Source organism: Talpa occidentalis, unplaced genomic scaffold, assembly GCF_014898055.3.
Source record: "Talpa occidentalis isolate TD23 unplaced genomic scaffold, MPIMG_talOcc4v2.1 talOcc4.13, whole genome shotgun sequence".
NCBI classification, from domain to species: Eukaryota; Metazoa; Chordata; class Mammalia; order Eulipotyphla; family Talpidae; genus Talpa; species Talpa occidentalis.
This window is the reverse complement of record NW_023601322.1, coordinates 98,202,573-98,215,767: the sequence shown is the minus strand read 5'-3', so window position 1 is coordinate 98,215,767 and position 13,195 is coordinate 98,202,573. Positions and strand designations below refer to the sequence as shown.

Sequence of the window (13,195 nt, the reverse complement as noted above, 5' to 3'; positions counted from 1 at the left end):
ACTCTCATACACTTTAGTTTCCTTAGTTGCAAATGAGAATTTGACTTGATTTTTCACAATTGTTTACTTTTAAATACTGAAGCTTATTTATTCTTGAAAGATTTATCGCCATTGATTTAATTTTTATTTATTGGGCATTTACTGTTACCTTTTGGTTATCTCTAAACCTTATTCTATGAAAAGAAACAGCTTAATTTAAGGTTTCCAGTTGCTCAGCCTCACCCCTCGCCATTGATGCATGGGAAGCCATAGCAATTAATCTAGACTTGTCTGTTGTCATTTACTCAAATACAATAGCCATATCCACCAAGAGTAGCCTTTGATTTTCATACTCATCTTCAGTGTGCTGCATCATGCAGGAGGCCTGAGGGACTTTATGATTAAATGCAAGTTCTGGCAATATCATAATTCCATATATTTCCCATGATCTAGATGACCAGCATTCTTAAGAATATTTGGACTTTTGAAAGACCTGAGCAACGATCTGTATCTTTCAAAGTCTGTTCTGTTAGTGTTTGGGGAATTTACCAATGTTTTCTCTCTTCCTTTTTATCACTTGCATACAGGAAACATTCCTCAGAATTGTGTTTAGTATCTGGTTGGGGGTAAGGTTCACTCTGTGACTGTTGTTGACAGGAGTTGTCTCCTAGGTTGAGTTCCCTTATTCCCACCTAAAGACTTTGACTGATAATCTTGAATTGGGGGTGAGCAGCACCTTCTTTCAGAGTATCTGTTGGCCCACTTCCTTTTGGAGTAGCTGGAATTTTTTATTTCAGAATCTCAGTCGAAGTATACTTTCCTTCCTGGGCTTTTGACCATTCACTCTGCAATGCTGAGAACATTTGCCTCTGTCTCTGTCTAATTGACTTGTTTTGAGGGGTTGTGCCAGAAACCACATGGACTCTGAGCTGTAATAAGTTATTTAGGAACACTTTGTTCCTGGTACTTCATCTTTATTTCTGCCCACCCCATCCTCTCTCTGACTCCTCTGGCACTCTCCCCGGTCACCTTCCCAAGGTGGCAATCCATCCAGTGCTGGCAGACAATGATGGCGCCGGAGAGCTTCCTGGAGCCACGTGTGTGAAGAAGAGGAATGACATCAGTTCAGAGCTTGGTGTGCTACATTTAGTGCTAACCAGCGACAAATTTGCCAGCTTCCCCAAAGTGTGCCCTGAACTCTGTCTCTGTGACTGGTAATCGCATTTGCAGGCTGTGTATGAGTTCTTTTTACTTACAGCCATAATCCTGCAAAGCTGTGTGTATTGTCTGCAGCTATTCTTTTGCTTATTTGGTAATGTCCATCTTTGAAGCATCTAACACTTATATCTGTTTCCTTGACAACATGCTATTAATGCTGCTTGTGTTACTTAACAAGTTGTATTTTTCTTCCCTATCTTTCATTAGACTGTGAACTCATAAGCAAAGATGGTGTCTTACTCTTCTTCAATTCCCGAGCCCTAGAAAAGTAATTGATACCGAGTAGATGTTTCTATTAAAATTTAATGAATGAACCCATCAAAAATGCACTGACGCAAAATGCACCCTGAGCAGCCTCACTCGGGGTAGCACTAGAAAATAGTAGTGATCTCGCATTTTCCAACAGGCAGAGTTTGGGGCTGTGCACCTGCTTAGAGTAGATATGAATTATGAAAAGAGACAAATGACCTCGCAGGAGGTTGGAAGGAAAAAGAACGGAAGACTGGCGACAAGGTGTCTGGGGTAGAAGCATGTGAATAAACACAGATGGGCACACACAGAAAGATCTTCATATCGTTATTCCATGCCCACCAGAGGGCATCGATACAGAGGAGGCACACAGTGACCAAGTGGACAATAGGGCTCAGCCAGTTTGACATCAGCCAGTCTCTGTGGGTGTCTTCTCAGTGCTGACACGATTAGCAGCTAAGAACCAGGGGCAGAGATGGAGGTCAAACACGAGCCCAGTGTCATACACTCCCACTTAACAAGGCTCACCTAGCTGCTGCCTTGCTGGATGTGTCTAGTCTGCCAGCGGCAAGACAAGTGCCGAACTCCCCTTGGTGTCATTTCTCAAGGAGGTAAATCCACCCCTTGTTGATATGCTGATTATATTATTGGCCCTTTCCATCCTGGAAGGGCTGGTGGTTCACTCTAACAAGAGTGTGCACATATTCTAGGCGTGGGTTTGCCTTTCAGTCCACAGGACCTTAGCCAGTACCACATCTAGATGTTTAAGTGTTTGGCCCACTGCTGTGAGATCCCCCATCACAATGCTTCAGAAAAGGGGGTGTACTTTCTGTCAAGATAGGGGATGTGAGAATGAACCCATGGCCATGGGATCACCTGGTTACATCAGGTATTGTACTACCTGGAGCCTGGTAGCCAGAGCAGAATGTTGGAACTGCCTGTTGGGGCCTGATGCTGCAGGCATGGCATGCATTTTCCAAGGCATATGCATCAAATCAAAGACCTTCTATGGCACTGCACCCCCATTAGGGAAGGAAAATGACCCCATGTACCATCACTTCCCATAACCCCCTGGGGGATTTTGTGATTCATGTTCTTACAACTCTGGACTCCAATGGTTAGAGCTTAGAGGGCCTACTCTTCCAGAAGGGCATGCGTTTAGCTGGGGACATAGTAAAGATGTCACTGCATCTTCTGCTACACACTTTGGACTCCTTGCATTCCAGGACCAGGATAACATGCGTGTCAGCATCTTGGCAGGGGTAGCTGACTCTAATAGTGAGGAGGAAGTGGGCCTGTGCTGCTCAGTGAGACCTGGAGGAGTATGGGAAACTCCAGTGATGACTGCCGGGGCCTGGGGGCACTGCCTGTCTCCAGTGCTATTGCGAACGGAGGGTCACGGCCACTCACCTGAGGAATGCACAGTGGCCAGGAAACCAGGGTGCACCAGCATGCGGACTTGGTTATGGCACCAGGCAAACCGCCAGGGCCAGAAGAGGTAGAAGCTAAGTGGGAAGGACATCTAGAATACACTGCGGGGAAGAGAGATGATGACTGCTGTTGGGCCTGAGTCCCTATAGAAGCCAAGACTGTCACACATTCCCCTAAACTTTCTTCTAACTTTTCCCTCTGGAAGGGAGGCCCCCAGAAATCCAGATGAAACTGCTTCCCAAATATATATGGAGGACTCCACCTGAGTCTCGTGAGAGATGGGACTGTGGTAGATCAGGGCCCCCACCACCCACATTCTCCTCCAGGGAGCCTGACGCTCAGCGTGGGCATGTGTGAGCACAGGCGCACAGGTCTGCTCCCGCCCCGCCTCTGCAGCTCGGAGCTGCGCCCTCGCGTCCACGCCTGTCCCGGGCAGCTGGCTGCGGAGACAGATAGGCATGTCCAGGAGGGTTGGCTCTAATGGGCAAGATTAGCTCCACATGTGCCTCCAGGCTGACCAAGCCCTGTGTGAGAGCCACATCAAGTTCACCGTTTTCCTCTGCCCCGTCTTAATTCTTTGCCCTTTCATGGATATAGATCCCAAATAAACCTTCCTGGCACAAAAAGGTGTGAAGGGATTTAACTGAGGAGTCTCGTAGTTTATGTGACAGAATTTGGGGTTCATCCTGGGCCAGCTGGACCCTGTGTATGGGAGAGCTTTAAGCAGGTGTGTTTGCATTTTAGCAGTCACTTACCTGCAAAAAGCAGTGACTATGAGTGGGAGCATTGCTTCTGTCCTGGAGGTGGGGTCAGTGCAGCGGCGTGGGGGGCCATCTGCCCTGCGGCCTCGGAAACCTCAGCAGCAGATGACAGTCTCGTACTGATACTGTGACGGTGGCTACAGGCTTGTTGTTTTGTTGGTTGAAGGGATGCAAATGAGCAACAGTCAAGGAAGATTCCAGAGCCCCGGTTTGAGCGTGGAGATTCAACTCGAACCTCTTATAAGGAAGAACCACTTGGATGGCTTCATCTGTGGTCAACAGGACAATTTCTAGGAAGATAGTTTGTTGCTAAGATGAATGTCGGGATTATCGAGTGTGGGTGTTACAGGTTTTGTTCTGACTTAATCCCCACTCCAGGGACCTCTTGCCCAGTAAGGACCGAGGCTGAAGACCTGATCCTTCCCCTTGTCCTGCTATGTTTCCCGTTTGTTCTCCTGGCTCTGGGGTTAAAGTCACATGATAGAAAGAACACTTGTGCTGGAAACTAACCCTCACTAGCATTCTGTAGTTCTAAGGAGGTACTTTCTTTCTAATCTTAATAAAGTTACAATTCTACATCCAACCCATTGCTGCTCAGATCAGACTTTGCTGGAGCTGAAGATAAAGCTGCGATGGAAAATTCTCTCACCTCCTCTGAGTAGTGACTGACGACGAACAGACTATCCTTGAATGTCAAGAATTTTTGTTTTATAATTTCTATCTTGGAATGCCTTATCATATTTATTTCAGTTCTTTATTATTTATTTCAGAGGTTTGGGAGATTAGGTGGCAGCCAATGTAACATATGTAGGGGGAAAAAAACCTTTCATAAGCTCTCTGGACGCAGAACAACTTGGTTAACAGGCTCGGGGGAGAGGCAGAGAGGGGTGGATGTTTTTGATTCTAGTCATGAATTTATGAAAGAGAAAAGCTGGTGATTTCTTTAGATGTTAAAATGCAAGAGTCATTGTCTTCCAGAGTCTCAAGAAAAGATTAAGTGATCCATTGAAAAAATGTTCCACACAAGTAAGGGTGGACCCCTTGTGTTTTAGGTGTGTGTGGAAGGTTCCGTGGACATGATTCTTCCAGATAGTCTATCTTTGCTAAAATTTAAAATTTTATTTATAAGACTCATTTGAAAAATATGTCTGCACATTTCTTTAGCCTTTTCAGAGAAAAGGGTATCTGGTAGACATTTTCTTACTATCTCAGGTCTATCATGAATAGCAACTAATGAGCCATAAAATGATAAAATAGTATGATCATATTATCTGATTTTGTTTTATATCCAGTCACTTCAGGTTGCTTGGTTTTGTAATTTCTCGCCTCTATGACTTGTATTTTTATTTATTTTTTTTTACTTTTTTGAATGATATGCCTATAACTATAAGGTGAGTTTCCTATGGGTAAGAAACACAATTTTAAATGAGAGATTTGAGGAATTTCTCTGGCTGTTTATTTTTTTTTTTGGTGTTGATGAAAATATTTGTTTGTTTATTTACTTACCTTTTCAGTTGCTGATTCTTCCCCATATTGCGGGTGTAGTTTATAGGAGAGCCACATACTCCCTTGCTGGGAACATGCATTGTCCTAGTTGAGCTGAGAAAAGTAAAACACTTAGATAAAAATGTCTTGCCGTCACATCTTATTTTATGTTGTGAAACTACAAATAGGGTTACCGTTGCTCAGGTAGAAGTTTTTGTGTGTTACAGGGCTCACTTCCCCTGCGCCGCTGTGCACCCAAAGAGAAGCCCCTCAGCAGCCAACTGGGACTCCTCACCTGCGTTTCCTCAGGAGCATCAGGGGAGCCAGTGCTCTGCTCCACAAGGTATGTTTCCCAGGAAGGGAGTGTGTCTCGGGTAGAACGTGGGTTGTTGTTCAGGGATTTGGAATATAGCAGCAGTAACCACCACAAACAGTGCTTGATCATCATAAAGTATTGCAGAGATGGATTTTCATAGTTGGTCTTGCATTGTCTTTTTTTTTTTTAATTTTGAGAAGGGAGAAGGAGGGTCAGAAGATTCCATTTGCTGTAATTTTTTGTTGTCTTTCATCTGTTTCCAAAGAATCTAGCATGTAAGCATACTGAAACCCAGTGGTTCTGCCAATCTCATGGTCAAATCTTGAAAACAATTCCCTAGATGTTGTGAGGCTGTGGTCACTGGTGCAATGTGCTTGGAGTGTGGTGGGATTCAGTCACACAGACTTAGGCATAAGCACTGCTTCCAAACCACAAGACCTGGGAGGTCGCTGACCACTTGAAATGACAGTGTCCACTGCCGCAAAGTAGAGGTGCTGGTATCTGTAGTAGGGGTGTTGGTATCAATTCTCTCTCATAGATAGATCATGTTCTTAGTAAGCCCCGGGTAAGCATACAAAGAACTGTAGTTTTTATATTAATGTAGTAATAACCTTAAACTTTTATATTGCCTTGGGTTGAAGGCTCAAGTGCCTTTATAGTGGATCAATAGTCTTTATGGACTGTCTTCTTTAGAGTGATTTTAGGGTTTTTTTATGCATACAAGACTTGGGGTACAGGCCAGAGATGTGGGGGGTGAGAGGACCACCAGAGACAGGCTGAACAGGCAGACTGACGGAAATACACTGCTGAGGGGAGCAGTCTACCTCACCATGTGGGTTTCTCCCTGGCTGCCTGGAGATTGAACTTGTGCTACAGAGGCTGTAGATTGCTTCACAGTGCGGTGCTTAACCCCTTGCGCCACCAGGGAGGCCCTAGAGTGATTTTAGTTTTATCTCAGCTTCAGTGGCCCAGAGCACAGCCTGCTTCCATATTATATTCCCTTTAGGAAAAAAAAATGAAGTGTTAGAAAGATGAACAAAGTGTTTTGAAATACCCTCTGTGGCTGGGAGGGAAGGAATTAGGGGAAGGAAAGAAGCTATTCAAGTTCCTTATTTTACTGCAGCAAGCCCTGGATTTGCATTAAGTATTTTGTTTAGGGAAACAGTAATTTTAGCAAAATAGTTTTGTCACTGGCAAAGCAATTCCTCTGGATACCGCATCTCTAGTTTCTTAGTAATTGTGCTCTGATGTGTTATAACCATTCATTTGTACACTTGGCATGCATACCTGCACATCCATCTCCTTTACTGTCTAACATGCCAAGAATAGAAGTGAAGGCCGTCACCTCAAGGACCTAAATCTACGAGGTGATTTAACTTGGACATACATACTAGGGACTATGGTCGGTCTGGGAACACTTCCATGCAAGGGTTTCAACATTATATGGCTCTTGATCATGGTAAGACCTTTGAAAAAAAAAGAAGAAACTACTTCAGCATCTCATCAATAGAGAAATGATTAAACAAATGACATCACTGTCATACAGAGGAATGCTGTGAGCTGGAAGCATCTCTAAGACGTATTAACTGAAAAAAGGAAGTCAGAGAACTATGGATAGGAAATGCCACCATTAGTTAAGAAACCCACACATGTGAATGTTTTATAGATCGAAGAATATCGGTCCCGTAGACAACAGAACCTGTGACCTCAGCAGGGGGAGAAGTTGAGTATAAACTGAGGAGGAATTTGTATGACCCTATCGAGTTCTGCCTTGTTTGAATCTCTTAAAAGAAAACGGTCCTGTTAAATGAATGGCAAGTAAAGTCAAGAAGACGTAAATCTTTTTAAAAACTGTGTTTAAATATGGTAAAATTCACATAGCAGCCAGCTGGCCATGTTGACCATGTCAGTGCACGGTGCAGCGTCGTGAAGTCCATTTCCCTGGTGCGCAGCCCTCAGCACGTCTGTGTCCAGGACGTGGTGTCTGTACCCACTGAAGGCTGAGTCCCCTCTCTTCCGCCCCAGCCCCTGGCAGCCTTCATTCTTCTCTATGCTTCTGTGAATTTGACCCTCCTTTGGGTACCTCACCTATGTGGAAACAGCTCACCTATGTGGAAACAGCTCACGGGCTGTGATTGGCCCGTGTCAGTCGGCATGTCCCGTGCTGCTATGTTGTGTCTTCATGGCACATCCTCGTTGTGACCAGATGTTAACACTGCCCTCCTTTTCAGGCTGAATAGTATGCTCTCTCTCTCACATCTGCCTGCCTATATCCACCTGTCTGTCTGTCTGTCTGTCAGTCACCTATCCACCTATCACATGTTGTTTATGCGTTTGTCACTCTTTTTAAGCTAGCATTTCAGTTGACTTTAATACATAGATAATAAACTGTGAATAAGGGAATATTAAACTGTGACAGAATATGTCATTCTGTCATAAAGTTTAAGGAAGACTGAAAATCAGGACTAGTCTGAAAGTTGCAGTCTCTCCTTTTGGGTCATTAGGATTCTGAATCAGGGAAAACTGGAGTCTAAATGTCCCCGTAGGTCAGAGGGTGGGTAATCTCAGACGGAACAGACAGGTATCCCATAATTGTGATGTTTCTGAGTCTCATGTCAAACATTTCATCACATGTAAATGTGTTAGTGCCCTTCTACTTAAACTGCTGAAGGAACCAATTAGGTGGACTTTTAGGGTATTTTACAAGAAGAGTAATTAGGAAGACAGGGCTTTAAACTTTGCCTAATTTATCCTGCATCCGGAGTCATAACTGAAACTGTATTATATAAAAGAACGGAGGAAATTGAAAACAGGGATTGCAGAATGTTAACAAAACATCATCCCTGTACACACAGTATTTATATTGCCAAATGCCAGTTGGAATTCCTTTTGCATTTTATTTTTGCCTAATTAATAGTGTCAGGAATTCTAAAGCAATTAGGAGCGAAAAAGGGAAGATGGGGAAACAAACTTTCCCAGTGTTCTTCTCTTTGTTAAATGCTTGCAGGCGGCTTGTTTATGCTCTGCGTGTTTCCAGTAGATATGCTCCAGGTATTGTTCAAATATAATAAAATCTTGTGTTTTCTTATGTCGCTGTAAAGGCACATGCATTAACTTACTCCCCCTATCAGAACCGTCTGTTACGTAATTTCTGACAAGGGTTGCAATAACTTCGCCAAGGTCACTGCCAGAGCCCGGGAGGACGAGGAGCCTGTGTTTACGCTTGGCGGCGCGTGCCGCCTCTCTTCCCGCTGCCCCGTTTTGCTCTCACTCGATCCCCTTCTCTCTGTTTTTCTCATTCAGCCGTGCAGTTAATATATTTTTAGTCTGTGATTTTCACTGGCAGCCATATTGTAATTTTTCACTTCTTTTGGCTTAGAGTTCATTTTACTTTTCAGACTCACTTATTGTATCATTAATAACTCTAGCTTTTTCCACTCTCGGAGAGAGGCTGTGAGAAAAGGCAGGCAAAAATGTCCAAAACGCAACGTGGCAGCACTGCAGAATACAGAAAACGGTGAAGATATTGTCCAGAAATTTTTAAGACTACAGTTCCTCTGGTTAAAGTAGCCTTTTTTCATATCTGTTCCTTACGATATGACAGTTTTCAAGTGGAATGGTGGGCGGCCACCTGCTGTGAATGCACAGGGGGCGGCAGTGCAGCTGGCACGCCCGTTGTCATGCATGATGGGAACCCGGGCGGGAGGCATCTCTGGCATTTCAGTACCGAGCTGATGAACAGAGATTCTCTACATAGTACGTGTAGATTAGACGACATTGATTTGACAGTCACAGATACACTGCTATATAATTATCCCTTGAGTTTTATAGTATGTGTGTAATTACAGTAACTCCGTATGAAGAAGAGCATTAGCAACGTATAAAGTGCTCTAAGCTGCCTATGAAGGAGTTTGAGAGCTTTCCCCAACTCCCTAAAACACGTCTCTTTCCACACCCCTGGGGGCCGGCGGGCCTCCCTGTGCCACCAGGGGCCAGCACTGCCCAGCCTAGTGTCCGTCAGTCAGCACAGTTCTTTATTCTGTGGCCTGGATTGCTCACAAACTAGTCTTCCTGCCTCTGTTCTTACTACTGTTATTTCAGGTTCTAATCATCTCTTGTCTGAGTTACTACCAATTCCTCTAACATTAACTTTTTGCCTGGACTTTATTCCACTCTCAATTTTCTGAGTGAAAATATAGCATCCTACAGTCTTGTTGAAAACTTCTCAATGGCTCTGCAGTGCTTATGCCTGTATTTCCATACCTTTCTGATTGCACAGCCCTGTTTATCAATGAGCTAAGTGTACTTCCAAATAGGAAAATGAAAGGGTAAAAATTAAAGCGCAAAAACTATTTTTAAGTGCTCTGCTGCTCTTACCAGCTGGTATTTCAAGACAAATTAAATTTAGATGAGCCACAAATTATAGTGGCTGTAGATCTATATTTCAAATAACTGTATTAATTTCAATTTGTTTTGCCTTCATGTCAGATTTTCTTAAATCATCATAACTTCTGACATCACAGAAGTGATGAAATGCCAAGCCATTGTGCCCTCACTGCTATGTGGCATTATTAGTGCTATATTCAGAGAACTGGTTTTTTATAAACCACTTGTCTATGTTGTGGAGATCAGTTTGGCTAAAAGTATAATTAGCATTGATAAAATTAGAAGTGTAATTCATGATTTGTATGTGCAGTTTATAATTCATGAGTTTGTGTGCAGTTAACTGAGCACATAAACAGTGCATTATTTGGAAATACTCAGAAAGCACACATAAAAACTTCTTATTTGGGAAGCTTTCCTATTCTTCCCTCAGGATACCATAGGGGGCATTTTGGTCACCTCATACAGCATGGATTAGGGATCCAAAAATCTAGGTTTATTGTAATTGAAACCGCAATTCTTCGCCATTTTAAAAGAAAGTAAAAATAGAAATTCTAATGCATTCTTTATACATACCAAAGGGTCATCTTTTATACATACCTTTAGAGCCATGACCTATAGGATAAAATTCAAACTCCTTAATGTAACCCTTACTTAGGATTAATGTTTGCATAGTCTCTATTTTCCAGCAACTTGCTGTTACATAATTAAGTATATTTAAATAGATTTCAAGTGACAGTATATTGTTGGGTATTGCCTTTGTATTATGTCTTCCAATATTTGTATTTTGCTTGGAATATTTAGAACATGTATATACATTTAAAGTGAATATCAGTTTGGTTGGATTTAAATCTACCATCTTGCTATTTATTTTCTATTTATCCCACCTGTTCTTTTTTCTTTTACTACTTTACTTTCTTCTTTTAAGTTATTTGAAATTTTAATGTTTGAGATTAATATTGATTAATTTTATTTTTTTAAATGATTGCTTTGATTTTAAAGTTCTGTCTTTATCTCATTACAATCTATCATCCAGAATTATGTCACTTTTTGCAAACGTGTATTTCGACTACCTTTTGTCATGTTAGGTGATCTTGTTGTCGTGCGTTTTATTCTATATTTTCCCTAAGTCTTACAATACATCATCATCATCATCATCATCATCATTATTATTATTACATCAATCAGCCAACTATAATTTAAAACAGGAAAACCCTTTTTTGTTTTCCTGCATATTTACCATGTCCCACACTATTTATACTTTTATAGAGTTCCAAGGTTTCATCTGCTATTTTTCTTCTGCTTTAAAATTTTCTGTAATGTTGATATCATGTTCTTTCTGTTTTTGTTTGCCACAGGAAGGGGTTTTCTTTATCTTTATTTTATTTTATTTTATTTTTAAAGATTTATTTATTTATGCATACAAGAGCTGGGGTACAGGTCAGAGGTGTGGGGGGTGAGAGCATTCACCAGAGACAGAGTGGGGAGCAGGACAGGCAGACCGACTGAAATACACTGCTGAGGGACAGCGGGCGAGACAGGAGAGGTCTGCCGCGCCATGTGGGTTGCTCCCTGGCTGGCCGGGAATCGAACTCATGCTGCAGTGGTTGCGGATTGCTTTGTAGGCTGCGTCTTAACCTTGTGCCACCAGGGAGGCCCTATCTTTATTTTTGAGGCTATTTTCTCTGGATGAAAGTTTTTTAAATATTTAAAAAAAGTTTGATTTCCATCTGTAGTGAATATTTTATAATGAGAAAACTATGATCATTATTATCTTTTTTTCTTTTTGTAGATGAGTTAGGGTTCTTCAAACCGTTAGGGTGGATGGATGATGGATGGATGGATGGACGGATAATAAATGATAGATGATTGATGGATGATAGATGATAAAGTAGATAGATGTAAGAGAGCAGGTGATTGAAGATAGGTAGATAGATAGGTAGCAAGATAAATGGCTCGATAGGTGGATGAAAGAAGAGATTCATTATAGGAATTGATTCATGTGATGGTAAATGCCCCTAAGTCCCATAATTTTCTGTCAGTGAGCTGAATGTCCAGGGAAGCTGATGGTATAGTTCTTGTCTAGTGAGTGTCACATTGTTGACTGTCTGGATTTTGTTCTGGCTTATTAGCTTTCTAGTGGTAAAGTTACTTGCAAATTAGCTAAAACCTACTGAGGTTTATTTTTAAGAATTGTAAAGCAGACTTAGACTGGCCTAGTGGTAGTTACCCTTTTTATGCTGAGCTGTCTTCCATCTGCAGAATGTTTTCAATGTCCAGTGGTGAATCTCTGCTTTCATGAGCCGGAGTTTGAATATCTCCCAGCTCTGCAAAAACTCTTGAATTGGTTGTTTTTCACTTCTCAGCTATATCTTTGCCCAGTCTCTCAGAATTTCACCATGGAGTGGTTTATTATTCAATAAAAAAATCAGGAGACCTCTATGAGTACTTCTGAAATATCTTTTTCTGTCAATAGCTCCTTTTGGAAACTCTCACTCATAACTCCATTCACCTCAGATTCCTGACCTCAGAAAAGGAAATTGAATGAAATGTCCGTGCTTGACTTAGGATTCCTTCCTCTCCACTGTGTTCTAGAATGTGATCTCATAAAGGCATCTGAGACAATCATAAGTCCATTCTGTTCATTTCTCTTTATTCAGGGATCACAATCCTGAACTCTTGGTTGTCCAATATCTGAAAATAGTTCTTCCTCTTTCCAATTGCTCACAATAATGGGGAGTAAATCTGTTTCCTATTATTTGTCCATGTCAAGAAATTGAGTCAGTTTGGATAGTTCATTTTGAATTTTTTTATTTTATTCTATCTGCAGTATGTATAGGTACAGATTTATTTTTATCTATCCTTCTTGCTTCATGTTGTAACTTTTTGTACATGTAGAGTCGTGCTTTTTATCAATTCTTAAAAGTTCTCTGTTGTCACATTAGAATTATATCATCTCCTTTCTTTCTGTTCTTTTATCCTGTTATTTTAATTAGCCATATGTTAAAATTTCTCATGCTATCTTTTTTTTTTTTAAAGATTTATTTTTATTTTATTTTATTTATTTATACAAGCACTGGGTACAGTCAGAAGCGCGGGAGGGTGAGAGAATTCACCAGAGCCACCTGGGAGCAGAGCAGGCAGAAGGACCGAAGTACACTGCTGAGGGGAGCAGCGGGCGGCAGGAGAGGTCTGCGCGCCATGTGGGACCCTCCTCCGGTGGCTGGGGAGCAGCCTGGGATCAAACCGGCATCGCAACCCAGCGCTCAACCGCTGCGCCACCGGGGAGGCCCTCTCATGCTATCTTACACTTCTCTAAAATCCTTTTTAATGTGTTCATCGTTTTGATTCACAGTCACTCATTTTCGATAAT

General features: G+C 42.0%; 2 long non-coding RNA genes across 3 annotated transcripts in view; one reads left to right on the top strand and one right to left on the bottom strand.

Annotated features, from left to right (window-relative positions):
* LOC119242771 (uncharacterized) overlaps positions 1 to 5,462 on the top strand; it is a 188,644-nt gene extending 183,182 nt beyond the window's left edge. The window contains exon 5 of the long non-coding RNA XR_005124570.2: positions 5,351 to 5,462. This is a non-coding gene — a long non-coding RNA (uncharacterized LOC119242771). The remainder of the gene's footprint in view (positions 1 to 5,350) is intronic.
* LOC119242770 (uncharacterized) lies at positions 2,865 to 12,390 on the bottom strand. 2 transcript variants are annotated; one of them, XR_005124569.2, is made up of 4 exons: positions 12,053 to 12,390; positions 5,145 to 5,237; positions 3,633 to 3,928; positions 2,865 to 2,978 (listed from the first exon to the last, which is right to left on the bottom strand). It is a non-coding gene; the product is annotated as an uncharacterized LOC119242770 (long non-coding RNA). The 2 variants fall into 2 exon arrangements; XR_008551564.1 differs by lacking the exon at positions 12,053 to 12,390 and adding an exon at positions 5,419 to 5,751.
* Between the last annotated feature and the right edge of the window lie 805 nt (positions 12,391 to 13,195).